The sequence below is a fragment of the Plecotus auritus genome (genome assembly GCF_963455305.1).
Source record: "Plecotus auritus genome assembly, chromosome: 2".
NCBI lineage: Eukaryota > Metazoa > Chordata > Mammalia > Chiroptera > Vespertilionidae > Plecotus > Plecotus auritus.
In genome coordinates this window covers 158,461,774-158,487,769 of record NC_137771.1, presented here as the reverse complement: position 1 = coordinate 158,487,769, position 25,996 = coordinate 158,461,774, and positions in this window count along the sequence as shown.

Sequence of the window (25,996 nt, the reverse complement as noted above, 5' to 3'; positions counted from 1 at the left end):
GCTAGTTGTTGATTGGTTGCATCTGGAGAGGTCCAGGCTGCCAGTGGTCACTGCACTGGTGAGGAATAGGCTGCCACAGCAGAACGGGGCAGGTTTGGCTCATGAAAATACTCTTTCCCCATCTTATGAGTGTTCACACCCAGGGATGGCTTTGTGTGATGCTTCTTCTAAATGAATTGGGCCATGGGTATGACAGTCATTTGTGTGTGTGTGCCATATTGTGGCAGGTAGTAGATCAGAGTGGTGTTATTACATTTTTTATTATCAGAGTTCTATGCTCTAGGGCCCTGTTAGAAGTTGTTGATCTCAGAATGGCAAATGTTGAAAAATATTTTTATCGTTCTTTAGAGATAGGACAAAGACCAAAAAAACCTTTGTATCTCAGAGATGAAAAGGAATTCAAATGGCAGTTCATTCTCATAGGTTAAATTCACATAGTAATGAAAAGGAGGGACAATAGGAAAAAGGCTGGTTTTCCCTGTGCATAGGGAAGGGGAAAAAAGATTATCTTTTCACTCTAAGGTAAAGTTCAGGAAAACAAAACTCACGTGGACTTTCTTTTTTTTTTTTTTAATAAATCTTTATTCAGATTATTACAATTGTTTCTCCTTTTTCCCCCCATAGCTCCCCTCAACCCAGTTCCCACCCCACCTTCTGCCCTTCCCTCCCCCCACTGTCCTCATCCATAGGTGTATGATTTTTGTCCAGCCTCTTCATGAACCCCCCCATTCCCCTTTCCCCCTGAGAATTATCAGTCCACTCCCTTTCTATGCCCCTGATTCTATTAAATTCACCAGATTATTCTGTTCCTCAGGTTTTTAATTCACTTGATTTTTAGGTTCACTTGTTGATGGATATGTATTTGTTGTTCATAATTTTTATCTTTACTTTTTTCTTCTTCCTCTTCTTTAAGAATACCTTTCAGCATTTCATATAATACTGGTTTGGTGGTGATGAACTCCTTTAGCTTTTTCTTATCTGTGAAGCTCTTTATCTGACCTTCAATTCTGGGGATTGGGTTTTAATAAGAGTGCTGCTACTTGTTGGTTCGAAAGTTTCAAGGTAATTATTTTGATTGTAATTTCAGAACTTCGGGCCTGTTTTCCTTATCTTCATATTGTCAAGTCCTTCCTGTTCTCCAGTTTCTGCTGCCTTCCTCTCACTATGTCTATAACTTGCTCAATGAGCCTTCCCAGCTCTCTGTGGCCAGACTTAACCTGGGAGAGGAGGCATTTAAGGAACTGGAACCCAACACTTTCATTCCTCAGCATCAAGTTAGTTTGGCTTCTAGCCAGCCTTTGATTTATGCTGTAATTAGAATCATATATGTCTCTAGTTCCTTGGATTTAGTATCTACCTTGCATTGTATCTGGATTTTTGTCTTATTACCCAGGATTCAGTTCCTGTTTTTAGGAATTTGCCAGGTTTGTCCAGGACCACTAAGAACACATAAAACCTACCCTTTCACTTGCTAACCCCCTCTTTTTAAGCTACCAGGGTCTAGCTTCTGCACCACAGGCTGAGTAAGGCTCCACATCATAGATTAGGCTGTCTGATGCAGCCTGCCTGAATTTTGGGGCACCTTTGCTTTTGGACTCATTGGCAGCAGGCAGTGCTTTCATATTGAGTGAACTTCTGCTCTTTCATGTTTGACTCCTGATGCCAGTTTCCTGGTTGCATCATCAACTCTTATGTACTGCCATATTCCTCAGCTGCTTTGTTCTGCCTGCCAGACTGGACATGCTCCCAACACCTGCAGCTGGCCATCTACCTGACGGCAGGTCTAGTTTCAGGTCCCAACTTCTTCCACTATGATCTGCCCAGATTTGGTTTAGCAAATTGGACAAATGGAAAATATATCCTTCAAAATGTTAGTGTTTTAAATACTGTAGTTTAATCATTTTTACTTCAATTAGGTAATGTTATATTTGAAGAGTTATTCCAACATTTTTTATTACCCTATGTGGATTGTGAAAATGGTTGCCTTCTCCCCTTTGTAGTGCTTTTAAATAATAAAATACTAATTAACCTTGCTTTTAATAGAAATTCTGCACAAAATTTGTCTGAGAACTTTATATTTAAAGGTGCTATAATCTAACAAAATTGTGCATTTTCTGTTCTGAGCTCCAAGGCAGAAACTCTGTGTGTAATTATTGTACTTATTATTCTCATACCTAATCAAGATACAAAGAGCTGAAGAACAGGTAAAAACAAAGAAAATATATGTGTACACGTGTGTGTGTGTGTGTGCGTGCGTGTGCGTGTTGTGTTGGAAGAATGCAGAATGAGGAGTAAGGATAGTGGAAAACAACTTCGTCCATTTGACAAGTATAAAAGGGATCCCTGTTGATATAGTAATTATCAGCAATGTGAACCTTTAGGATGCATCAGGCAGTATGCTAAGCACTTGGATTAACTCAATGAAGCCCTCTTAAGTAGGTACTAATTTTGTTTCCACTTCACATGAGAGAAAACTGAAGTTCAGAGAGCTTAATTGACTTACCTAAGTGCACACAAAATAATTGCTGAATTAGAGATTTGAACCCCTTCAGTGCAAGTCCAAATTTGTATCCTCCAGATTGTATTGCTTTCCTGTTCCTCACTACTTTGTTTCTAGATTATTCTTGTATGACTTGAGAAGTAATAAAGACTATAGGAGGAAAATAGAATTTATTAGTTACAATTTTTCAAAGGATTTTTACACACAGTGTCTGCGTAATCCTCAGAAAAAGATAAGGTCAGTGTATTATTGTCTGCATTTCAGGGAGCAAAAAGGAGGCCCAGAAACAATGCCTCCATATTGTTGTAGGTAGCTGTAGCTTCTTTATGTGACTGTTTATTGTTTCATTGTGAAAGTCTACCACATGAACCTGACAATGTGTATTTGGATTTGGATTTTTTTCCAGATTTTTTGAATTGTAAACAGTGTTCCATGAACACTTATATGCCTATTTCCAATGCACATTTTGTATGAATTTTTCTCAGGTATATACTTTAGAGTATATATCTTACCTAATAATAGACAAACATGTAAATTGACTGTACCTCTGCTACTCCCATAGCCAATCAGAATGAGTATGCAAATTAACCCAACAAAGATGGAAGTTAATTTGCATACATAGGCACCCAGTGCCTGGGTCCCAGGAACATCCTGGCACCCAGGTCACTCTGAGGTAAGCCCTGCGTGGGCCCTGAGCAGCCTGGGAAGGGCCTGAGCCAGGGGGCTCCTGGGCAGGGCCAAGCCTGCGATCAGAGCTGAGGGGGCAGGGGCGGAGCCAGCAATCAGAGGGAGCTGGGGGTCCCCTGCCCAGGCCCTGAGACTTTAGGCCTGGGCAGGGGCGGAGCTGGCCAGAGGCTTTCGGCCTGGGCAGGCCTGGGCTGGGGTGGAGCTGGCAATCGAAGGGAGCTGGGGATCCCCTGTCCAGGCCTAAAGCTTTGGCCAGAGGCTTTAGGCCTGGGCAGGGCCCAGCCGGTGATTGGTGTGAACTACAGAGGAAACACCTTTTCTGACTGCTCATTGGCTAAGCTCCCTGTTTGCCACTGGTAATATTCTTAGTAACTTGGGTAATAAGAATCCAAGAAGGTGATCTAGGGTTTTTCCACCACACTCCTGGAGAAAAAAGGGAAGGTCCGCTGCTGGAGGGCTAAGAAATGTCATATCCTGCTCTAGCGGGTTTGGCTCAGTGGATAATGCCTCGGCTTGCTGACCGCAGAGTCTGGGTTCAATTCTGACCAAAGGCATGTACCTAGGTTGCAGGCTCCTCTGTGGCCGGGGCCCAGGTCAGGGCTCATGCAGGAGGCAACCAATCAAAGTGTTCCTCTCACTTTGATGTTTCTCTCTGTCTTTCCCTTTCTCTTCCACATTCTCTAAAAGTCAATGGAAACATATCCTCAGGTGAGGATAAAAAGAAAAATAAAGAAAGAAATGTCATAGCCTATGAAAGACACATCTTGAAACTGCCTAAAGAAAGTTGTCATTTGTTCATGGTGAAGGGACTGGAGTCCATGTTGATGAAAACACCTTGGTGGCTGTGGTGACTGGCAGTGGCTGCAGCAGCGGGGTGATGGGGCTGTTGCCTTCCCCTGATCAGCATGATAGCCTCCCACAAAGGGAGGCCAGACTGTGGCTTAGGCCCGCTGCCCGTGGGGAGTGGGCCTAAGCCGTCAGTAGGACATCCCCTGAGGGCTCCCAGTATGTGAGAGGGGGCAGGTTGGGCTGAGGGAACCCCCCCACCCCCAGTACACGAATTTCATGCACTGGGCCCCTAGTGTGTGTGTGTGTGTGTGTGTGTGTGTGTGTGTATAACATTTAAAGCAATAAATATAAAAAAGTCCATGAATGGAGCAATGATGAGAGTGTGTCATGAACCAGTAATTTTGAGTAAACTAATTCTGTGAATATGAGGTGGAAAAAATTCTTTAAACCTGAGGTCTCACCTTTCCCTCAAAAAATAATCATCTAACTTGGTGACTTGTCTAGGACAAGAGAGTGGTGCAGCTTGGACTAAATCGAAGCCCTATAATTATAGACAGTTCTTAGGCCTATCCCACTTTAACACATGAACATTATTCTCACCCTTCTACTTGGGTGGCCTGAGAACTACAAACTTCATAGGTTCAAAGGAGAGATTATACACCACTGAGTTGCGTCTGTTTTTGCAGAAGAGATTTGTATTGCTTCAAGAGTATTTATATTGCTTCACCCATGGGTCTGTGTGCTGCTAAGCTTGAAATTGAAAGAATGGCTTCGTGGTTTAGTTTTATGAGGGAACCAAAGCCATAGAGTTATGATCCAGTGCATATAATATTGCAGGATAACAATTTAAAGTCTAATAATTCTTTCCATTTGTCTTCACCAGAGGATCTCAAAGAGTTTTATGAGAAATTATAGACTGAAAATTGGAAGAGTTATGTGCAATTTATGGTTAAAAAGGAAGCGCTAAAGTTTTCTGGAATGTTCTAAGGCTGTCATTAGAGAAGGCATGAAGAGAGCTCAGGATCATTGATTGACTCTTTGTCTAGGAACTCTGGCAGAAATAAATGTGACCAAATGATTCAGTGATTCTGGATGGCTTCAGCTTCCGTTGAGTGGCAATAGTCCTTTTCCAGGAGCCAGTGTGAATTGGTTCCCCTTTAAGAAATGGTGATATTGTGATTGATGGCCATATTTATACAGCTTTTTAAGTGTATTTTCTTTTTAAAAAAATATATTCTTATTGATTTTAGAGCAGAAGGGAGAGGGAAAGAGAGATAGAAATATCAATGATGAGAGAGAATAATTGGTTTGTTGCCTCCTGCACACCCAAACTGGGGATCGAGCCCACAACCCGGGCATGTACCCTGACTGGGAATAAAACCATGACCTCCTGGTTCAGAGGTCAGTGCTCAAACACTGAGCCACACTGGCTGGGCAAATGTATTTTCTTTTTGATTAGTGTTTCTCCATCTTTCACTGGAATTTTAAGTACTGTAATGATGTGAGCCAGCTGAAGTTTTTAAACAATAAAAAAGTAAATGGTTATACTAAATTATATATGGGTGAAACTCTAAGATTAATAAATAAAGACACCAAATTAATATAGGCTATTTTAAGACCAAATATATAATATAATAAAACTTTGGTATTCTGTATGCTTTCCGGTAGTTGGCCATAAGATTTTTAATTGAATTACTACAGAAAATTCAGCACAAATTATTATCAGATTAAGCCACCCACTGAGTGTGCTATTTATTACTGTTTTATTAGGCCAAATCAAAGGTTATAGCACCTCCTCTTCTGCGCTGATTTCAGCTCAGAGGGGTAACATTTTAAAATGACATGATGGAATTTTAGAAAAGAGCAAGAACTTAATAAAGGGATAATATTCAAATATTTACTTTTGAGAAATACAATTATTTTATGACTACATTTTATGTGCATTCCTAGCTCTTTAATGGTTACAGAGCTTCCTTGAGTTTCACATTATGGAGTTTGTAGCTAGTTCTAGGTGGAGACTGAAAGGAGAATTATGGGGACAGAGGTGCCCACAGAGAAAAGTCCTGCTGGCAAGCCTGGTGTCGATACTATTCACATTTCAAGCATATTACCTTTTGGCCATATCCTCCTGAAAGCAGAAAATGTAGTGGGAATGGCAGCATGGTTGGAAGATTCAACCCAGCATATAATCATTTCTGAGTCAATACAGCTTCGTTTGGTCATAATAAGTGGTTAGGATTGCCCCCCATTTTTAACTTCTTTCTGAGTTAGTGTGTCTCATCACTTGCCATTGAGATGATCTGATTCAGTGGTTCTCAAAGTGTAGTCTAAAGACCAGTGACATCACCCAGGAACCTGTTAGAGATGTATATTCTCATTTGCTCATCTAGACCAGCTGCCACCAGAAACACTAGGGATGGGGCCCTGTAATTAATGTTTTGGAAGCCCTCCGTGTGATTATGATGCCTGCTAAAGTTAGAAAACAATTGATTTAAATTAATTGTTTATTGTGTGTTTTTTGGTGCCATATCAAAGAGCAACTTTCTCAATGTCTGATTCATAGTAGGTTCTCATAAATGTTACCCTGGAAAATTAAAAGATACTTAATTTGTAATGTGACTATCTACAATGTTTACTATGGTATTTTAATCTCTTTGTTACTGTATACTCAGGAATGAGTAGTTTCCTTCACAGAATATTCATTTTCTTTCCCTTTGAGACTAGCTCTTTATTTAATATGAAAGGTCATCTTCAAAGAAAATTGTTGCCTGATGCTTCAGTTATTTAATTCTCTAAAGAGTCACTGTGAAGCAAAGTTGGTTCATGCCAAACATTTCTTTTCCATTTTTTAAAAGGGATCCTCACTTTACTGTCAATAATGATTAGTGAATTTTTTTTGTAGTCTCTTCTGCAAGACTAGCCAGAAGTTCAGTGCAAAAAGTTTGTTGTTTTAGGACTTCTAAGTTTTCTTTGATTCTGCTTAGGCAGCAAATTCATCCAAAGGTTTTAACACTCTTAGCTTTGCTCCAACTAATATGTGAAAATGGGGGCGGGAGGGAAATCCATCACAAAGAATGCTGAAATGCAACAGGTTTATGGAGACAAATGGACTCAGATTATGACACGTGAATTCATATGCATTATGCACCCAGTAATTTCTGATGTGTGAAATCCAGAGGCATCATGGACTTCAGATTCAGTGAAATTCATCTGGTGCAGACCTCTTTTACATCTTGTCAGGCAAACAATCTCTGTGGTTTGAATAGCATCTCTGTATATGTATACATCCAGCCTTTGGGGAGAGGTTCCTCAGGTGGGGGCACTAAAAAGGAGAGTCAAAACCTGGACTTGGGTGTGTGTCCTATGGGAATGAGATAGCTAATTCTGGATAAAAAACCTTGCAATTCAGAGATTGCTGAGATTTTGGGAAGGCTTCACATTGAGCAGAGTGAGGAGGTAGGGATGGTCAGTGGTGCTGAGGGTCTACCAACAAGAAGATAGAGAAGTTTGATAGGGGCAGGGGGTGGGGGGTCTGAGCCTGCAGAGACACAGAAATTTCAATAGCTGTAGGACCTCCTTAGGTAGCATTACTATGATTCTAGAGAAGTGGTTCTAGTATAAAATCAGCTGAATAGTGCTAACCACTGCTGAGCAGCTCTTTCTCTTCTGAGTGAAACTGGCTACTGATACCAAAGGCTCTGATTGGTAGCTGGATGTATAGCTCTGAGTCCTGGCCAGAGCCGCTCAGCTTTGTCCCCCAAACCTCAGTCAGTGTGTTCTTTCTTTCAGAGAGAAGGGAGAGTCATCTCCTAGAGCTCATGCCGTGGGAGGCCACCTGTAAAGACCTGCATTTTGAAGTCCACAAATATTGAATACTTTCCAGGTGCCAACCATGGAGACACTAGAGATCAAGTGATGAGCAGGAGCTCCTGCCCTCAGGGAATTCAGAGCCTAGTGAAGGAGATAAGATATATAAACAGCGTATTATAATTCAGTGGGGTGATTTTTGTAGGTACAGAATTGAATTGAATCAGTTTTTTTTTTTTTTTCTGCCTGAGGAAGTCAGCTAAATCTTCTTAGAAGAATGATACTATAGCTAGGACAGGTAGTGAAGAAAAAAGGGCCATTTCAGGCAAAAGGGAGACTGCTTAGAAAAGTCTGGTGCTCTCAGGACGTGGCAAGTGGTCTGTTTTTTAGCAGCATAAGATATCTGGGGGTGAGGTGGACTTGAAGTTGGTCAGATGGCATTGAGGTGGATCACAAAGGACCTGTATCTTGCTGGGGGAATGGAGAGCAGAGCTTTTAATAGGAGAGTGAAATGATCACATTTGTTTCAGTAAGATCATAAGGTCATTCTAGCTCCCTTGTGGAGGGGGCATGAGGGGAGGAGAATCTTGTAAAAGTAGAGTTGAGGCATGATGAAGACCTGATTCAGGGCCATTGCCAATGCAATGGAGAAACCAGTTTGACTTTTAGAGGCTTTTGGCCCAGCTGGCTTTTCTTTTATAGTCATATATCTACCTTCTGGGGCTGCTGCTTCTATAATTGCTGCCTCCATAGTTACTTCTCATAAAGGGGTCAGACAGAGCTTGAGCTTACATTCTTTTCTTTATTACATGGAGCTTTTATCTCTCTTGAAGATTTTACCAAACTTTCCTAACATTGTGACATTAAAGCTAATTACAAGGAATTCACGTTAATATATTAGTTATTAAATTCTGTCCTTAGATACTATCTTTTGTGACAAGCAATATCCTTTGGACTTAATATGTAATTTAAGTGGCTTATATCAAATGCATGAATTCATTCATGAGACTTTTACTGACATTTGCTATGTGAAGGTACAGTTAGCTTCACGGAAGGGTAACTTAGAAAGTACTAGATGTCCTCTTGCAGAATGTGACACCTCTGCGTTATTCTTTACAGACACAAACCAAGGAACTGTCTAAAAGCATTTGGTTCACTCACTCATTCATTCACTCACCTATCTATCAATCCATCAATCAACAAATATTTGTTAACCATCTACTTTGTGAAGGCAAAGTAATAACATGAAGAACACATTAGGGGAGAAATATAATAAAACAGAGAGTTCTGGATGGACCTTAGAGTTCTCAGAAAGCCCAGAATATAAAAATAACCTTAAGACTCTGGGCAACTTAATCTTTACTAACAGGGTCACTTGCAATATTAAAGAGCATGTTGGGTTAGGAAGTGAGGTTTTAGCTTCTTAGATAACCTATCCTATCTTTGCCTTCATGTTCCTGTGATAGTTATCTGAAATTTTGATCATTGGACTGTGCACTCTGGAACTGTATTCAAGAACTGTATTCATAATAATTTCAAGACATAAATAGTGAAAGTATTTTCTATTATCTATCTACTAGAGGCCCGAAGCATGAAAATTCATGCAAGAGTAGGTCTTCCTTCCCCTGGCTGCCGGCACTGGCTTCCCTCTGGCACCTGGGACCCGGGCTGGCTTCCCTCCATCCCCAGCTTCGTCAGGAAGGACATCAGGAATGAAGTTTGAAAGACGTAGGTCTAATTAGCATATTACCCTTTTATTATTATAGATAGGATTTTTTTCCTCACTCAGAACAGGATGAAATAGAGTGCTTTCCTGGGCAGTTGTGATAGAAAATAATCAGTTTTTTCCATTCCCTTCCAAACTGATGGATCTGTTTGAAAATTGACCAATTTCAGAATTCAGCTACTATTTGTTTGTATAAATGACTAAAAGTTATCACAGATCATCTTAAAAGTACTACATGCCCAAACATATTCTGATCTTTTTCTCTTTTGAAGCCCTTCTTTTTATTTTTAAAATTTTCTTTAAGGTTGAAAGTATTACAGATGTCCCCTTTTTACCCCCATTGATCCTATTCACCCCAATCCCACCCTCACCTCAGGCCTTCACTGTGCTATTGTCTGTCCATAGGCTATGCATATATGTATATAAATTATTTGGTTAATCTCTTCCAGCTTCCCCTTCACCTCCCCTTCCCTCCGAAATTTATCGCTCTGTTGCATGGTTCCATGTTCTGGATATATTTTGTTCGTCAGTTCATTTTGAAGCCCTTGCTTTAATTGAAAAAAGTCCTTTCTCACTATATAGACTTCTACTCCTTTGTGGAAGGAGCACTTGCTGGGACTTAGGTGACTTGATCTCTAATCCCAGCTATGCTGTTAACTAATGATGTGATTTTAGGCCAGGTTTAACAAATGACAGCTTGCTGCCAAATCTGGCCTATCACCTGGTTTGTAAATAAAGTTTTATTGAGACACAGCCTTATTTATGTATGTATTTATTTATTGTCAATGGATGCTTTTGTACTACAATGCAGAGATGAATATTTGGGGCAGAACCTATCATAACCTATGGCTCATAGAACCTGGTTCTTCACAGAATTTTTTTTTTTTTTTTTTTGCCAATTCCACCTTTAGGAAGGTCATTATCTTCCTTGAGCCTCAGTTTCCACCATCTGTAAATTTTGGGACTTGCATTAGGTTGTTCCCAGGGCCCTTGTTCTTCTTAGCATTACATCACTCTATAGCAACCCCTCAGAGCAGCCTCATCTTATATTAATCATTGCACACTGAGAGATAAGCCTATTCATATTTTCACTCACTTATTCAATTTATTAAGCACATAGTAAATCAAGACTTGTAAGAGTAGGCCTTCCTTTCCCTGGCTGCCAGCACCGGCTTCCCTCTGGCACTGTGGACAATTAACAAGTTTAAGAAAGTACCTGCCCTTGAGAAGCTTATCATCTGGTTAGAAGACCTAGTTATAAAATTTAGAAGTTAAATTACAATTGAAGGTAATAAAGGATAATGTATCAAATTGAATTATAATGATTAAAGGCATTCAGAGGAGAAAAATAATATGGGTTGAGATGATTAGGACATCTAAAAGGGGAAAGTGTGTTTTTTTTAAGAGCATCATGCTCCTGACTCCATAGAATATTCGATCTAGTATCCCTCTAAAGCAAAAGTTTTCAAATTTAGAACGCATGAAAATTACTTGTTACTAGGGAAAAAATGCAAATTCCTGGAAACCAGCTTTGGAGATTGTGATTGTAGGTCTTGGGTACATCCCAGAAATCTGCTTTTTCAGAGAGCACCCCAGGCGATTCTGATACACATGGAGATTTTTTTTTTCTCTTAGAAATACTGCTTTAACAGTTGTTAAATACTGTTTCTTCCCAGGAATTTGTCCTAGGGTTGGCAGAGTGTTATCAAACCATGGATTTAGTATGACTAGATGGAGCAATTGCTTCAATGGCTTTCTTTCTCTTTTTAGGAAATCTGAGATTTCCCAGGCCAAGAACAACCTGAAGCCTCTATTTCTTAAGGCCATTTGAACTTTTTTAGATAAGTCAGAGGGGGAATCTGGGATCAGTACAGCTGTTGGGTCTATAATAGCTGAGGATAGATTATTGGAAAGAGTCAGCTTACTAACTAGTCCAATAGTAAACCATTAGACTCTGTCTTTTTTTTTGTGTGTGTGTGATCTCTTTGTTCCTGCAAAGCTGGCTGGGATCATCATAGTGGGTAAAAACAATGCCATCAACGAGTGAAGTTGGAAATTTCCTATCTCCATCCCAAAACATGTCACATATTACCAGATACTGAAGATACAGTGGGTAGATTCCACCTATGGGAGAATGACACTTTTAGTAGAAGCTTGAAATCATTATTAGAGCCATTGGAGGAAACATCTGAGATTTGTGTGGGTAATATTTCACAAGATCCTGTCAGCCTCCAGTCCAGAAGAGAAAGCTATATCCACGTCCCCCAAATCAAGACATCTTAAGAAGGTTATAAGGACAAAGAGAATGAGAAAGAGAAAAAAGAAAGAGAGTAGAGACCCACAACCCCACCATTCTTCCAACACTTTTGGTACTACCACAAAGTGAAGGAGATGAGATGGTAGATACAAAGCCGGCCCTATTCAGTTCCCAGGAAGATGATTCTGACCTTCCCAATGAGATGGGGATGAGGCATGGGGTGGTGAAATTCTGGGCTTGCCACATTTGCACAGAAAAAGAAAATAACAACTCTTCACCTGGAGTGGATGGAATTAGAATGATCTTGAGAAACACGCTGGGACCCTTGGACCCAGATAGAGCATGAAAGAGCTGGCTCAGAGGGTCAGGTCCTTTCTGAATATGTGCACTGTCATTGAGGGCTTTTTAACTTCTTTCTTCTACTTGCAGGACAGATTAAAGAATCAGCAGGACGAGGGTGCCTTTGTGATACATCAGGAATGTCAAATCCAGCCCTGGGAGAAATCAGTGTCCCAGGAGCTAGGGGCCCTCTTCTCTTGATGTGACTTTCTTGGCATCACCACCAAATGGCTTTGGTTGTTTTCTAAGCTCTGTCTGCCAGACATTGCAAGGTCTAGGAAGGGGAAGACTCCTAGAAGAGAGAACACCAACTGAGGCAGGAGGTGATGCTAAGGCTCCCAGACCTGGCAGGCTAAAGGGTCTGGGCAAAAACAAAGTACAGCCCCTGCAAGGCTGTAGCAAGTGAAAGTTAATACAGGTTTCCCTTGTGATTCATTTTATAGTTTTCTCCATGTTGTTCTTGTTAGTTGAGATCTTGTCTGTCAAAGAGAAAGCTGGCTTTATGCTGAGATCCTCAAGCCTCAAGAGGTAGAAAAGCAAAGTAACTTTGAGCTTCTAACCCAATAGTGGGATTGCTTCCTACTTTCTTCCCATTAGACTAAAGTGGGACCCACTCTGAAGCATTGGTTTCCAAAATCCATGTATGTAGGTGGATTAATTTTCTCTAACTTCTCTGGGAATGGAAGCCACACAATTTCATTATTTTGAGTAATGTCTCCCAATATTCACCACCAAGTAGAGATTTCTCATGTCCAATGACTCTCATTTTCTTTTACCTTTGGCTGAAGATTCATTTTGCATTCTTCACCTTTAGTTCTTGGTTGAAATTCTGCCACTTTCTACTTGATTTGGATATGCTTGGGGTGGTGCGGGGTGTTTCCTGCTGTTCTTGGCAAGGATATCACTATCCTCTCCCCATCTCTAACCATCATTTGGATTTCTTGTCACTTACTAGTAAGATTCCTGGCTCTTCCTTCTGTCTCTCTTGCTCTCTAGTCATCTGTCTTGAAAACATAGTCACAAAAGGTAATGCTGCTTCCTGTCATTCTTTAGCCAGACTTTTGAGAATCATAAAGAAAATAAGTATCTTTTTAAAAAGTTCAAGATATTTTTATTTACCCCTTTTTGTCCCAGCATGTTAGTTAATCCTCTTCCTAGAGTATAATCAAAGAGTTTAAATTAATCTTATACCCTCCTTTGAGTGAGTGGGTTTAAAAAGAATTTGAGAGTCTCCCTGTAGCTTTAATTACATATTGTTATTTTCTACTTATCCCAGTTTCCCAATTCATATAGGAGCAATAAATAAAAGTACAAATATAGATAAGTGTGTGTATTATTCTCAGAAGAAGGAAATTGTATATTTTCTTTTCTTCTTTCCTTCAGACTGACCCTGATGGTTGCAGCATTAGAAATGGAGAAGATGACGGATAGGTTTGCTCTTTTCTTGCCTGAACCATGGTTTTGTATAGTTGGGAAGGAAATAGAGTGAATTGCAAAAGCAGTGACAAATTTCCTCAAGGCTGCCTTGGAGGTAATTGGTAAAAAAAATGACCTTGAAAGTCTTGTGATGTGGTGGGGATTTCAAATTAGAATTAGAAATTTAATGAAGTGTCATACTCAGTGCTTGGAGTAAAATGGGACAGCTTTCTAAAGTCGGACATACTTTGATACCTTTAGTTGTTTAAAAAGTGGTTGATTTTTTTTTTTGTCATAGAGAGTATGGATTTTTAATAGGGCAAATTTACCATTATAAATAGGCTCAAGATATTACATGAAATTCAAACTACCTAAACTATATTTATGTAGTTTAAATATATTTTCTGAATTTAGTACAAGGCATATACTCCCAGAAAAGGCATAATGTACAAAAAAATCCTAAATCATAGAGCCTACAATTAAAAACTCAAAGGAAGGTAGATTTTAATGTTGCTACTAATACTTTATTATTGTTATCAGTTCTTATCATGAGATGCTTTAGGATGAGCTGTTCATAGAAAAACTAGTTGGAGTCTAGTTAGCCATATCCTCAACCCCCATCTATAATACTGATTTTCACATAGGGTTTATTTATTCCAAATTTAGAGTACAGATTTCAGGTAAAGAAAGATCTAACAAGCACTTAGTTTGGAAGGTCTTTGCTCATGTATCTTGACCCCTTGTTTATACACAGGAGAAAGGGTGTCCACTTCTCCCTGCTGCATCTGTACTTGAGAAAGTGTATGTTCTCAGGTTTCATATTTTGTGTAACTATCTTTATGGTTTGAATTATTAAACATGGTTTATGGCTTAATAAAGTTGTCTTAGCAAAATATATTTAGAAAAACAGTACAACTGTAAAATCAGAGTTAAAGACAAATTAAAAAATAAAAACTAATCCTACCGATGAAAGATAAAGCTTAGGGGTTATTTTTAAAAATGGTTTCCCCTTCAAGGCAGATAAACAGATATTGTAAATGTGATGTAAAAAGAATTAATTAGCAAGTATAAAGATGATCATATTTATTGTGTTTAGTTAATTTTTTTCCATGGGAATTCAAAGGACTAAGTGGGTGGCAGGAGTACTCATTGCTACAGGCTGATTAAGCTAAGAGTAAGCAGGTCAATTAAAATTTTCCAGTGATTTTTCAATCATTCATTAAATCTGATAATACAAGTTCTTTATTTTTATTGTTGACTCTATTGCCAATACCCCTACCTTCTCCCCCCTTTGTCTCCCTTTACCCTGCCCCATAATACAAATTCTTTAAACAGATCACTTAACCACTAATCTGTGGTTTTATCTTCTAAATGGGATTGCTCTTGCTCTGGTTCTTATCCCATCATTCCATATAGAAACACTCCCTGCTGACCATTTTGTTTTTATCACCCTGTCTGCATTACTGCCCAAATTCCAGCTGTCATCTTTACTCCTCTAGAAAATTTTAACATGAAAGAACTCTGGCTAATGTAAAATTATGCAAAGAATCAATTGAGAGGGTTTACTTACTAATTGAGTTTTGATTAAAAAAAAGTGGAAATTTTCAAGACCTTTCCTCTATTTATCAGGGGAACCTGAAACACAAATAAATTAAGCAGCTCTCTCAAGATGATACATCTGGTTAGTGGCAAAGATAAAAACAAGTAATAGCTAACGTTAGATTAAATATTGTGCTTTTTACACATTATTATATGTATAATCTTCACTCAATCTACATGGCTTGGTATTAATGCTTCATTTTATAGATGCGATAATTTACATTTAGAAAGGTCCCAGGAGTGGTGAAGTCCTGAGGCAGAGTCCAAACCCAGATCTATTAGTCTCTGAAGCCTGTATGCATTACATTCTACCTCTCAGCATTATAACGTTATTAAATATATTTTTTCCAGTCTAATTCTGTAATGTCAACAACAGGCAATTTCTCCTATTTGCCAAAATTTAGATTTTAGCCCTAATATACACACAATAAAAATAGCGCAATAAAAAAAAGTCTAATTAAAAAGACTACTTCTTCCAAGTATTGGGCAATAAGTAATAAAATAGTTAACTTAAGTGTCACTGATAAAAGAAAATTGCAGTGTAATAAAAACAAAGTTTTAATTATTACAACCAATTAACTTGAGACAATTACTTAACTGAAAAGTGATAAAAAAAAAAAAAAGGGATAGCATATAATCAAAGTCCTTGACTTGACAGGGTCACAAGACAAAGCACAGCAAAGATGAATTAGATCCCATAGAAAGCTAATAGACTTAGTATTTCTAAACCGTTTTCAGGTGAATGGTTTGGGACTTGGGTAGCAGAGAGACAGGCTCTTCTGTGTAACCCAGTGACCCTTGAAATAAGTGAGTGTACAAGGCTAATAAACTCCAGGCTTTAAATAGGAAATTTGAATTTTCTCACGCTTCAGAACATTCTTTTCATTCTGATTTGACAAGGCCTCTTTCAAGACAAAAGATCAACAAAAGTAGAAGATTCGAACCACAGGACTTGTGTGGGTCAAAGAGTGTTGTTCTTCATTTTTTTCAAATGTAAGACATGAAGACAACTGTTATATATGGGATATAGGACTGGTGCAGATTTTTAAAGCTCTATTCTGTCAGCTATAAAGAATTGCAGCACTACTCCCACCATGGAACTCTGGGATGAACCACCTCAGACTCATGGTTATCACCCTCCTGGTTCACAGTGTTACAGGAAGGAAGCCCTTGAATAGGATCCCTGTCCCCACCCCAACACCCCCCTGCCATAGAGTTAATCCTGTAGTTGGTGAGAGGCTCTAAAAAGGCCATTTAATTGAGGTGTAAATAATCTAAATGAAGAGGAAACCTCAAACCAGATTAAAAGACTCTTTACACAAGTTAAACCATTTTAAATAAATGGAGAATTCTGGGATTTCTATTGCAAATGATTTCTAAGGTGAACTTGACTTGTTTCCTATCTGTAATCACCATTCTACTTATAGCACGCCTGTGAAAATACACAGTGCTGGATCATTATAATGGGAACTCTCTGGTGAGAAGGACAATAGATCCATTCACAGAGAGTGATGAAACAGTAACTGGAATTTTTAGTAACTACCGAGGAAATAGTCTCTGCTATCTGTCCCTTTACTTGAAAGAAAGCAAAATTATAATGACTGTAAAAATCAGAAAAAGAATACATTGCAATTAGTATTTAGTATCAAAACTCCTACTTGGCCTGAGATGATGAATAAGAATCTCTGGCTAAAATTTATATATAGAAGATAGTAGATGGAAAATAAAACAGTAATCCCATAACTCCTTTGCTAAAAGCTACCATTCATCTTAATTTAAAATTTGGTTTTATTTTATTTTATTTATTTATTTTTAAATATATTTTATTAATTTCAGAGAGGAAGGGAGAAGGAGAGAGATAGAAACATCAATGATGAGAGAGAATCACTGGTGGGCTGCCTCCTGCATGCCCCCCACTGGGGATCGAGCCCACAACCCGGACATGTGCCCTAGACTGGAATCAAACCTGAGACCCTTCAGTCTGCAGGCTGACGCTCTATTCACTGAGCCAAAACAGCTAGGGCTCAGTTTTATTTTAAAGTTAAAGTTATGAAGCTAAGATTTTTGACTAATTATGTAAGTTGTCTAATTACATGTGCTACATAATTGCATCATATACCGTGTAACTGTAATTGTTTCAGTTAACAATGGACCAAATATATGATGATGGCCCCATGAGATTATTATGGAGCTGAAAAATTTTTATTGCCTAGTGGCTTTGTAGTTGTCATTGTAGAGCAACACATTACTCATGTGTTTGTGGTGATGCTAGTGTAAACAAACCTACTGAGCTGCCAGCAGATAAAAGTATAGCACACACAATCACAGTAGTAGGTTATACTATCTAGGTTTGCCTAAGTGCATGCTATCATGTTCACACATTGAAATTGCCTGACACATTTCTCAGAACATATCCATGAAGTTAAGTGGCACATGACTGTATATAATAAATAGGAAAAGTCTGTTTGACCTTTATTTAAAAGTTAAAAAACGTAAATGCTGAATCCTAGTTTTCCTATTTGCTATTGTGTAACTTTGGCTATTTGTTTAAACTCATTAATTTTTGGTCTCCTTATCTAAAAAAAGAGGACATGGATACCCCATATGTATTTTGAGAATTTCATGAAATAATGTCTCCGAAAAAGCCCAGTGGCTGTTTTGTAGTAGAAAACTTTTGACATTATAATACCTATTGAATTCTTAGAAAACAAACAAAATATTAACTGCACTAAGTGTTATACAATGGTAAGCAACTCATGTCAATCTATGTTTCAAAGAGAATTAAGTTTATTTTTTTTTTGGGGGGGGATCACGTGAAGCAAATAGTTTTACTATTTCTTTATTCCCAACTCAAGTGACTCTTGAGAACATTACCCCCCAGAATTTGTTAAGTCAAAACCCCTTTATTGTTACAATCTGTGAAATCAATATCAGTGGGGCCTTTATTCTTGATTTATGGGGCTGAACAGACACTAATCTGGTCCTAAACTACTGTAGTTTAATGCCACATCTTCTTTATGTCATTGAATTTCCTAAGAAAACTTTATTGTACAGATAATTTATTCAACTGTAATAGTGTAGTGGTACTCAACTTTTACTGCTCAACCCTTCCTGAATATAGGAGATATCTTATCAATAACAATACTTTATTATGGCAATAATCTATACTAGTAAAAGGGTAATGTGCTAATTAGACTGGACATCTTCCGGACATCCATCCTGACATTCTTCCAGACAAAGCCACAGTGGTGGGGGCTGAGGCAGAGACGCTTAGGGGCGATCAGGCCAGCAGGGGAGGGCAGTTAGAGGCGACCAGGTCAGCAGGGGAGGGCAGTTAGGAGCAACCTGGCTGGCAGGGGAGGGCAGTTAGGGGCAACCAGGTCAGCAGGCAGAGGTGGTTAGGGGCTATCAGGCAGGCAGGCAGAGGCAGTTAGGGGCGATCAGGCAGGCAGGGGAGCAGTTATGGGCATCAGGCAGGCAGGCAGAGTGGTTAGGGGAAATCAGGCAGGTGAGCGGTTAGTGCAGGGATCAGGCCTAAACCAGCAGTCAGACATCCCCTGAGGGGTCCCGGATTGGAGAAGGTGAAGGCTGGACTGAGGGAACTCCCCCCCCCCATGCATGCATTTCATGCACTGGGCTTCTAGTTATTAATAAAATGATGATAGAGGCACCTACCAGATGTATTAGAATTTTAGAGAAATTATTATTAGCAAAAGCCACTCTATATTCTGATACCCCCTTCACTATTTTCCTTATCCACCTGTTGAATATTACACAAAGACTAACTATGTAAAGGGTCATTAAATTCTGTTGTATTATGATCTGAAATTTTATTTTGTCCTATTTAATAAGCACGTACCGAACATCTATGACTAAACCGAAACTAGTTTATCTCAAAGTAAAAAAGAAAGAAAGAAAGAAAGAAAGAAAGCATATATAAAAAGTAGAAGAACCTGTCTGTCCTGTCAAGTAATTTCCAGACTGTTCAAAGAAAGTAAGACAAACACTCACACAGTGACTACTAAGCAGTATCAAAAGTATCCAAATGAGCTATGCAGAGTATTTGAAAATATAAATAAGCACTGATAGAGTGCCTTGTAAAGGAAGGATTATTTTGAGGTAGCATATAGGAAATGCCTTCTCTGAATAGGTGAATTTTGAGCTAGGCCTGGGAAGAATATTGTCTAAATTTATCCAATTTATCCCACAGCCAAACAAGCTAAAGTTACTTTTGAATGGAGTCCTAGATGTCAGGTGCTAGATGGATCCAGATCCAAAAGAAAGCTGGCAGAAATGGTGAAGCCATTATAGTCATCATGGATGTGTCATTATGTCCAAAGGCAGGAAGTTCAAGAGATGGACAAGAACAGAAGACAGAGCTATTAAGTAAGGTTCTGAATAAAGGCAGAACTGGTGCAGAGGTAACCACAAAAGATAGAATAAGCAGAGGGCCTAGGACTTATATCTAAACTAGAGGCCTGGTACATGAAATTCGTGCCCTTGGCGGGGGGGGGGGGGCATTCCTCAGTCCAGCCTATGCCCTCTTGCAGTTCGGGAGCCCTTGGGGGATGTCCAACTGATGGCTTAGGCCCACTCTCCATGAGCAGTGGGCCTAAGCCATCAATCGGACATCCCTTAGCGCTGTGTGGAGGTGGGAGAGGCTCTCGCCACTGCTGCTGTGCTCACCAGCCATGAGCCCAGCTTCTGGCTGAGCGGTGCTCCCCCTGTGGGAGCGCACTGACCACCAGAAGGCAGCTCCTGCATTGAGTGTCTGTCCCCTGGTGGTCAGAGCACGTCAGAGCGACCAGTCATTCTGCCGTTTGGTCGATTTGCATATTAGCCTTTTATTATATAGGACTAGAGGCCCGGTGCACGAAATTCGTGCACGGCGGGGGGGGGGGGTGTCCCTCAGCCTAGCCTGCACCCTCTCCAATCTGGGAACCCTCGAGGGATGTCCGACTGCCCTACTGGGATCGGGCCTAAACGGGCAGTCAGACATCCCTCTCACAATCCAGGACTGCTGGCTCCCAACTGCTCACCTGCCTGCCTTCCTGATTGCCCCTAACCACTTCTGCCTGCCAGCCTGATCACCCCCTAACCACTCCCCTGCCAGCCTGATTGATGCCTAACTGCTTCCCTACCAGCCTGTTTGCCCCTAACTGCCCTCCCCTGCAGGCCTGGTCCCCCCCAACTGCTCTCCCCTGCAGGCCTAGGTCCCCCCTCAACCGCCCTTCCCTGCAGGCCCGGCCGCCCCCAACTTCCCTCCTCTGCCAGCCTGGTCACCCCTAACTGCCCTCCCCTGCAGGCTTGATCACCCCAACTGACCTCTGTTGCAGGCCTGGTCCCTCCCAACTGCCCTCCCCTGTTGGCCTGTCTCACCCACAACTGCCCTCCCCTATTGGCCTGATTCCTGCCAACTGCCCTCCCCTGCTGGCCATCTTGTGGCAGCCATCTTGTGTCCACATGGGGGCAGCCATCTTTGACCACATGGGGGCAGCCATCTTGTGTGTTGGAGTGATGGTCAATTTGCATATTACTCTTTTATTAGATAGGCTAGTAGAAAGGCCCATGGAATATTAGCCATGAAGTATTTGGGGGAAAAGGTACCTTCCAAAGGGAAATAGAGTGGATAACATTGAAGAACATGAAAGTGGATGATATAGATGAAGAACATCAAGAAAAAAGACAATAGTGGTAATATAATGGAGTAGCTTTGATATGTGTGGTGGGGAGTAGTGAGAAATAAGATGAGGCCAGTTGAACTCCTTATATTTATTCTACACTTGGCTTTGATTCATACTTGAGAGAAAGTCACTGTGGATTCTTGATCTTCTCTAAGGAGATAACCTTGCCCAAATTAGGGAGCCCAAGAAGGAACAAAGTGGGGGAATAAAGATGTGGGAGGGTGTTGACCTAGATTCAGTAATGACTTCTAAAGATATCGTTTAGTTAGCTGCCTTCTACTCTATATCTGGGCTAATGATTGCCTCTTTTTTTCTTATACATACAATTGACCCTTAAACAATATGGGTTTGAACTACAAGGGTCCATTTATATACAAATTTTTTCAATAAATACTGTAAATGTATTTTCTCTTCCTTATGATTTTCTTAATAACATTCTCTTTTTTCTACCTTACTTTATTGTAAGAATATGGTATATAATACATCTAACATACAAAATATGTATTAATCAATTGTTCTTATTCTTGGTAAGGCTTCTGGTCAAAAGTAGACTATTAGTAGTTAAGTTTTGAGGGAGTTGAAAACTATACATGGATTTTTAACTGTATGGGGGGTCAGCACTCAAACCTGTATGTTATTGAACTTTCAACTGTAATATATTTTTGTAAGAAAGGTAGATAAAATTAAAGGAACAATAACAAACAAATCATTAAGTGAAACTACATGGTATTTTGTATTATAAAATTAATACAAAAGATAGAATAAGCAGAGGGCCTAGGACTTATATCTAAACTAGAGGCCTGGTACATGAAATTCGTGCCCTCAGCGGGGGGGGGGGGGGGGGCATTCCTCAGTCCAGCCTATGCCCTCTTGCAGTTCGGGAGCCCTTGGGGGATGTCCAACTGATGGCTTAGGCCCACTCTCCATGAGCAGTGGGCCTAAGCCATCAATCGGACATCCCTTAGCGCTGCGTGGAGGTGGGAGAGGCTCCCGCCACTGCTGCTGTGCTCACCAGCCATGAGCCCAGCTTCAAGAAAATCATGATCTGACTTATAGTTTTACATACTACATTAGACAAAAAGTAAACAATACATTTGTTGTAAAATTCTAAATGCTACTCATAAGGTAATAGAGCAGTGCAACCTAGTATTCGAGAATACAGCTGAAAACAGTGTCTGAATTCAATTCCTGGCTTTACCACTTAATAACTATATACCTCAAAGAAAATACTTTTTTGTGCCCCAGTTTGCTCATCTGAAAAATAAGAGTAATTATACTTATATCATAGGGCTTTGGTGAGAATTAAATGAGATAAGACATTTCAAGCACTTAGAATAGAACTTGGTACACAGCATGTAACCTCACCAAATATGCATCTGTTATCATCAGATGAGCAGGAAGTTTTTTTGAAATACCGATTTATATGAGAAGTTGTAAGATCTCAAAGGGTAGGATTGTATAAGGTATTTGGGGAGTCCGACCTTAAGCACAGCATTTCCCATCCTCGCTAAATATTCTGATATGGCTTAGAGATCTAGTAAAATCACCATACCTAAAGAGATTCTGTGTGGCAAGACAGAAGTTACGTATGTAAGCAGAGCCCCAGTTATTACATGACCATATTTAGTTGTGAAGGAGTGTAATCTTTTAGTCTCAGTGCTTAGCTAATAAGCACATAATAACTTCTCAGTAGATGTCTATCAAGTAAATGAGGATACAATTCAGTGAAGAACAGAATTCCAGTGTATGTCAAATTAAACGTACCATTCACAGAAACAACATTTTGCTTCATTTGTATGTAGTGTTTCAGTGCTTTGGCTCTCCAGTGTGGATGAATCAAAATTCTATCTTTTTTTTTTTTTTTTTTGGTCACATCAGCAAAATATACTATATTTTGTTGGCGTGCTGCAGAATTTTTTTTTTAAATATATTTTATTGATTTTTTACAGAGAGGAAGAGATAGGGATAGAGAGTTAGAAACATCGATGAGAGAGAAACATCGATCAGCTGCCTCCTGCACACCTCCTACTGGGGATGTGCCCGCAACCAAGGTACATGCCCTTGACTGGAATCGAACCTGGGACCTTTCAGTCCACAGGCCGACGCTCTATCCCCTGAGCCAAACCGGTCAGGGCAACGTGCTGCAGAATTTTGGTAATTAGTTTATGTGTGCCATGAGATGCAAAAGGTTGAAAATCGCTGGCTTACAACAATAACCGTCATTTGTTTAGCTCAGAAATCTGCAATTTGGCCTGGGCTTGGCAGGGAAGGCTCTTCTATGTTCCGTGCAGCATCGGGGGCAGCTCTATTTTTGACTGAAGGTTTCATTTCCAAGATGGCACACTCACATGACTGACAAATTAGTGCTGGCTGTCATCTGGTTGCTCAGCCATGCTGCGGGCCAGGGGCCTCCGTTCCTTTCCTCAGGGGGCCTCTTCATGGACTGTCAGCCACTCACAGCATGGTGGCTGTGTTTCAAGAGGGATCTTCCCAAGAGAACCAGCTGGAGGCTGGGTTTTATGACCTAGTCTCAGAAAACAGTCAGTTCTGCTGTAGTCACAGGCTACTGGGATTCCAGGGAGAGAAATATAGAACCCGCCTCCCCTGGGGAGGAGTGTCCATGTCACATTGCCAGCAGGGGGTATATGGAATGGGAGATCTGTAGCCTGTCTTGAAAAACACAGGGAGTAGTTTGAGAAATGCTAATTCAGCACCTCTGAAGTTCTCAAAAGAGACAAGACTATTCTGGTATGTGGGAAATATTATCTGGAAGAAGCATGTTCAAAGGGAAGACATATTTTTATGGAGATTTGGAAAAACTAGTCCCAATTATGTGCCATGATACTTAACTTTGAAGAAAGTTCCAAACAATGTGAATAGGACACAAGAATGGGGGCACTAGCTGACTGAGATAATTTATCATGAAGAGCTGAGTGTCAGCAATTTAAAAATGAAGTTAGGAATCTTCATCTTGTCCCGTTGACGCCAGTGGAAGAGGATATTCTGAAAATCAACGAGATTTAGCCGTGGCTCCTTTGCACAGAGTGTGCATAGCTAAATCCAGTTTTTCTCTGTGACTGAACAAAATTTTCTGTTATGACTACAGGCTCAGAAAAGTTTTACCCACCTAATTGAAAGCAGGCAGGGAAATCTACATGTGAAGTATGTGTCAACATTCTTTGTTAGTAAATATTTATTTAGCTCTCACAGGTGAAATATAAATAATGACTGCAGTTTCCCTTCAAGGCAGATTAGAGTTCAGCTGAGAACAGTATTCAGCAAATCAAATGCCAGCAGCTTTGACCTCTCTGCCAGCGCAGAGACATTTAAATCATTTTTTAAATGATCTATTTTAGGACTTTGCATGGAAAGCCAGCAAAATCAGTTTGCTAAAATCTATACCAGCTGGCCCAGGTGACTTTTCATAGTCTCTGCCTACATCTATTTTATTCACAACTGAACTGCTATTGATTTGTATAATGAAGCAATAACATACAAGTCATAGCTTCCCCAAAAGTGGCCTTTCTGTATGTAGGATTTGGGGTGGGAAAGAGAGACCATAAATAATACATTTTCTTCTTCAAAATATATTCATTACTTTCATCTTACTTACTCCCACCAGAAGAAGACTATCAAAACCTAATAGTTATAATTGGATATGGCAATTCTTTTCTCCTCCTATGGAATGTTAATGGAGCAAACAGAATCTGCCCTGGCAAAAAAAAGAAGGTAGTCATGGTTGGTCTCCTACTTTACCAGCCTCGGAGTAATACTGTCATTTGTTTTCTATAATTATATTATTTTAACTGATCCTATATGATTCTATAATTTTATTTTATTTAATAATTTAGCCTCCCAATAAAGAATCAGAGGTAGGTGAATGATGATACATTTGTGACAACTATGTGTACATTATGTCTGACCACTGTTGTCAAGATAGGGAATCTCTGGTAGTTTGACTAGAATGGAAAATGCTAGACCTAAAGACTTGGGAACACACAACAAAGTAGAATTTTATATCCTCACTTGTACACTCTACAAAAGGAGCTGCAGGCTCACTTACGTTGGGGAGTTGAAGCAGAACCCTAGGGTAGGATCATATACCTCAATATCACCTAAGCCTTCTTGCCATTTACTTGTTAGTATCTAATAACTTACTGAGTCTACAACTTCATGTGCAGGATTAAAGGCATTGCTTTGATCACAGCACCTAAATTTTAACACCATCTGATGCTGCCAAGGCATAGAAATAGTGTGACTGCTTTTGCAGCTGGGGTTATCCTCCCTGACACTAGGCAGAAATTGAAAACAAACTTGTAGCTTTTATTTCATCTCCTTGTCATGAGGACAATCCATGGGGTTGAAAATTGTACATTTTCTGTGAGTTCCACAAGTTCTGTAACCTATGACCTGTAACTGATTGAGTGCCCTTACTACTGTGTATGGGGGCATGTTCCTAAAGGGGTTAATGTGGAGTGTGGTGCTCTGTCTCTCTTCTTCAAGCTTAATTCTCTTTATATTTTACGTTCCATTTCTGTCTTGAATGATTATCATTGCTTCCAGAAAATTAATTGTAACATGTCTTGAGATACTAATATGACAGATACCATATAAACGGTTTAGCTTTGCATTGTATGTGCTCTTCTTTCTAGAGAAATGTTAGATGAACCTGTTACATTTTACTTGAAGGATTAAGCTTAGAAAAACCTTTCAAACAGCGTGACTTCTTTAGTTAGGTGGTAATTTATTGTTAGGCATTCTGAAATGGTTTGCTTTGCAGAAATAAACACACAATAAAATTATCCAAAAAGCACTCAGGTGAGTATTTTGATACGGCAAATGACAGGAAAGTTTGGAATTTGAATATTTTGTGAATTGTAGGAGCAACGTTAGCAATTGAAGGGAAATGAAGAGAAATCAAATGGAAAAGAATTTTTATTTTAATATGGAAAATGTTCAATGATGTAGAAGATACTAATGGCACTAGATAAAGACTTCAACAAGGAACTGGAAATTGTGTTTAAATAACCAAGAAGATCAAGAACATGTGGTGACTGACAAGTATTAATAGAGCTATTAAAGATGTTTTTGAAGCAAATGCTCATGACATATTTCAGTGTTTCTCCAATGATTTCAACACACTTTTTTTTTTTAGTTTGTTTGCTGGTTGAGGTTTAGCAGATGATATATAA